Below are 4,815 nucleotides of genomic sequence, written 5' to 3' on the forward strand. Positions count from 1 at the left end.
ACGGTATACTAAAAATTTAGTATACAGTTTACCGTGTAATATACCGTAAAGTATACTGTTAAGTATACCGTAAATAAAACATTTTTGGCTGTGGTTATTGTTCCGACACCGGAATAATAATAACTTCTCTAAATCAAATGGCTATTCTTCCGACACGCACGCGCGCGCAGAAACAAAAATACTAATAATCAAGGCCTTCGCATTTTTCATAAAATTATTGGATCGTGTTATTAGCAGTTACATGTTGTGTTATGTAATCGTGATATGAGTTATGAATTATAAACCTTCTAAAGCATTAAAATTTTTATTAAAACTAAGTATATGCAAATCTGTTTACTGGAAAAATAATTGAAAATATTCAAAGCTAGTAATTCTGTTACCATCGATGGAGACTGATGCATCAGTCTTTAAAGTAGGTATGTGTGTAAAAATTTCAAAACATTTATTTATTCAAGTTTTATATATGGTTCGAAAGAGCTTCAAATTTGCAATAAAATGGTGAAAACATTATGAAAAAAGAATCATTACAAAAAAAGTTATGCTCATTTAAGTAACATTATTTTTTATGAAGGATTGCTTAAGAAAAATGCAACTTACGTATAAAACTCGCGTTCGGCTAACGGCAACTTTGTAATAGAATCATTGTTAATTTGCGGTTGATTTTGCATAGTGAAATGTGCAAAACGATTAAAAAACGTAATTAAAAAAGTTGCGAATTTAAGTAACAAAATATTTTTAATGGTTAAAACGTAATAGTAAAATTTATAACAAAACTTTAATTAAGCAATATTAACAACTATTTTATATATATATGTATATATATATATATATATATATATATATATATATATATATATATATATATATATATATATATATATATATATATATATATATATATATATATATATATATATATATATATATATATATATATATATATATATATATATGGTTAAGGGTATATATATTTACTTTATTAAATATGCACCAAGGCTAGGATTTCTATAGTGTATCTTTAAATGCATTTAGGTGATCTTTAAATACATTAAAAGCCTTTGCGTTTTCGCTTTATTTTTATCGTTACTAATGAATTTCAATGAAAGATATATATACAAAAAAGATATATATATATACATATATAACATCGGAAAAGGCGTGATATTTCAGTGGGGGCCGGAGTACAAAAAAATAATCATAAAACACCAAATAGTTCAACTAAAAACCTACAAAAATATATCCATCTAAACAATGGAGGGGGGGGGGGTTGTCCACCACGGCTCTCCTTCATTTTCCCTTCCGTAGTCGTTATATTTATCTAACTATATATAAATTCCAACAAACCGCAAAAAATAAAAGTAATTTTTTTAAAAACATACTTCATTAACAAAAAATTTAGACTATAATAATGATTTTCTTTTTTGCTTAGTAATGTTTTTAACAGAATTGTGGCTTTGAAGAAAGCCTAGTTTTTGAAGCAAACAAAACTGTGTCATCAATAGCTAGAAAGAGTCGATTCTTTAGTACGCAAAGAAACCACATCCAATGATATCTAAAATAAAGTAAACCCCTAAATTAATATCGCTATACCTATTTATGATGCCTTATGTCGCGGATAATAAATAAATATATAACTGTTATTATTGCATTAATAAACATAATCAATCTCTAACAAAATATGAACCGGTTTAATCTTGATATGAAAAAGATCAACATCCATCGAAGCAATCGTGTGGTTTTCATCATGTTGCGTAACCTTCCAATGATACATAAGATAAAATATATCAGATATATAAAATTTAAAAAAAAATTAAGGCTAACAATTAACTAATGTATAATAAATTAACATGTAACTGTTATTACTGAATTAATAAATATAATCTTGAGGTCTTTAAGATAAACATCTACAGTAGCAAGCTGCCATCATAGTTAAAACCTTGCAATAAAAGATAAATAAAATTATATTAGATATTTAGCACAATAACTGAAAAACCCATTACAAATTAGAGAAGATGAGAATGATTTCCGAACTTAAAAAAGAATTAAAAATCACTTAACTCCTGATACACAACACATTTCCCATTACCAAACAGAAAAATCGATAGAAGTAGACCCTTCAATACTTTTTAACCTGAAATATAATAGATTTGATTATAAGTTATAATGAAAAGAAAGTTATATTGTGTTAGCGTAACTATCTGGTAATGGCATATGCCATTTGCATAGAGTGTACTGATTTATTATAACTAAACACTTACATCTCTCAATCCATGCAAGCAAAAGTCTGTCTTTCTGGGTAGAAACAATGTATAGCCATCATTATGATTAACATTAATTGTCATGAGCCAGGCAATTCGCTTATGTCAAATAGTAAATGAGCTTTGGTTTCCCATAGCTCGTTGCAACCAGGTCAACCCTGGTTGTTGGATATCGGTAACTAACCGACTACCTAAAATTACATTTCTATATACATATATGTATTTACATATATGTATACATAAAAGGAAATTAAATAATTATAAATCTTTTCATTATCTTAAAAAAAGGGAGGGTAGAGAATATGAAATACATTAGGCACTGTAAAATTTATTATAAAAAATAAAGATTAACCTACTATCTGTAAATAATATCTATTAATGCAAGTTTATAAAACATACTATTATTTAAAATAACATATACCTTATTACACATTTCTATTATATTATCACCATATCACCACTTATTATGTCTGCAGAAAAAGTTGATATTTGCTCACATCATACTCAACACCATCATCATTTTCATTCTCTTTTGGTTTCCAATAAGAAACTATATATACATCACTTTTCTTTTTTTTAATGCCAACAATTCTGCCATAATATACATCCTGGGTGTTAGTGGCATTATCGAACCACATGTGGCAAATACTTCTTCCAATAGAAGCTCCAATAAGAATTTCTTCGATATTTAAATTAAAGTTTAATTTAAAGGTATACCAATGCTATATATATATATAATATATATATATATATATATATATATATATATATATATATATATATATATATATATATATATATATATATATATATATATATATATATAACATTGGTATACCTTTATATAATATATATAAAATGTATATAGACAGTATATATAATATGTCTATACCAAGTATAATATGTCTATATAATATATATATATATAATGTATATATAATATTTATATATATATATTTTATATATATATATATATATATATATATATATATATATATATATATATATATATATATATATATATATATATATATTAGGTATGTGTGTAAAAATTTCAAATTATTTAAATATTACATTTTTATATATCATTAGAAAGAATTTTTCAAAAATATTCTAAAACTGAAAATCATATCGAAATCGGATAATTCTACAAAAAGTTATGATCATTATAGTGACGAAATTTCATAACAAGGATTCCTTAACAAAACTGTGACCAATTTATAATGGTTTTGTAACATAAACCGCCTCGACATTGTCAATTCTTATCTATATGCATATATCTTGGTATCAAAAGATAGGTGTAACATTGGGCTACAAGTTTAATTTGCTTTTAACACCCATGCATATTCAGGGGGGCTAGAGGGGAAACAAAAGAACCATCTTTGCCATGAAAAAATTCAAATTTGCTTCCATCAAAGATTTTATTTAGTAAATAAAATTGTTATTTTTTTATTTCAGTTCCCAGGCAAATATTAGAGGTGTATTTTATGAATTAGGGGGATGTGGTGGTGATGGTACACGCCCTAGTATTGATATTGCATCACTCTTATAAATATTTTCATTATTATTAAAATTAGTGAAAACAGTATGAAAAATATATTTTATTAAATTACTAGTGACATAAATAAGTTCAAGGGTGTAGAGCGTCAACTAAAGCCCTAAAACATCAAAATAAATTCACAAAACATCAAAATAATAACATCACAATGATAATCTCTGCAAAACAATCCCTTCCAAACAGATTCCCTTTTAAAGTTTCTAATGCTTTAAGTGAAGACTTGCAAGCAGAGGTAATTGTATCCAATTGGTGAAGGTGACAATTTAGTTTGTTTAGTGATTTCTGCCACAAAGTGTTTAACTTAGTGACAATTGCATGGTTTGCTTCCACTCTGTCACTCATTTTATTACTTAAATTAGCAATAATGGTACTCCGTACTTATATATTAATATATCGTTGTTCCTAAAAGTTACTATACAATTTAGCTAGGTGATCTAAGGACTGTGTGATATGACTCTGATAATCAATAGCTGTACCCCCAGCAAGTTGGTCAACAAGCACAACAATGCATTTCGTTTTTGTCGTCAAATGCACATACCCTCTTTCTGTGTCCATTACATGGACACAGAATACCCTTTTGGGTAGTAACATTAAAGCCCAAAGTCAAATTTTTTGTTGAAATAGCTATTTCAGCAGTCTGTAGATTCAAAATAATGCCAAGCTCACGCATTATCTGCTCCACAGTTGTATGACGAGGAAATTCAGTAAACTGATAGCCAGTAAATTCTCCAATTTTATGCTAAAGTGGAGTATATATATATATATATATATATATATATATATATATATATATATATACACACACACAACCCGTAGATGTTGTCCGAAATTTTTTTCCATATTTTGTTGACAAAAAGTAAAAATTAAAATGCAAGACCGGAATTATTTTTTTTTATTAATTGAGAGACTGCCTGCCCCAACCAAACCCTCAGTCGATGTAGCAACACTCCCTTGCGGGTCAGGCTAAAAGATAGTAGATGTAGCAGCACTCCCTTGCGG

At 27.0% G+C, this 4,815-nt stretch overlaps 1 long non-coding RNA gene across 1 annotated transcript; it reads right to left on the minus strand.

The window, feature by feature from the left end:
* Window positions 1-1,387: 1,387 nt before the first annotated feature.
* LOC136079103 (uncharacterized) lies at window positions 1,388-2,459 on the minus strand. The gene is made up of 4 exons (XR_010637946.1): window positions 2,259-2,459; window positions 1,864-2,131; window positions 1,685-1,756; window positions 1,388-1,552 (listed from the first exon to the last, which is right to left on the minus strand). It is a non-coding gene; the product is annotated as an uncharacterized LOC136079103 (long non-coding RNA).
* Between the last annotated feature and the right edge of the window lie 2,356 nt (window positions 2,460-4,815).

This window comes from Hydra vulgaris, chromosome 04 (genome assembly GCF_038396675.1).
Source record: "Hydra vulgaris chromosome 04, alternate assembly HydraT2T_AEP".
Classification (NCBI taxonomy): Eukaryota; Metazoa; Cnidaria; class Hydrozoa; order Anthoathecata; family Hydridae; genus Hydra; species Hydra vulgaris.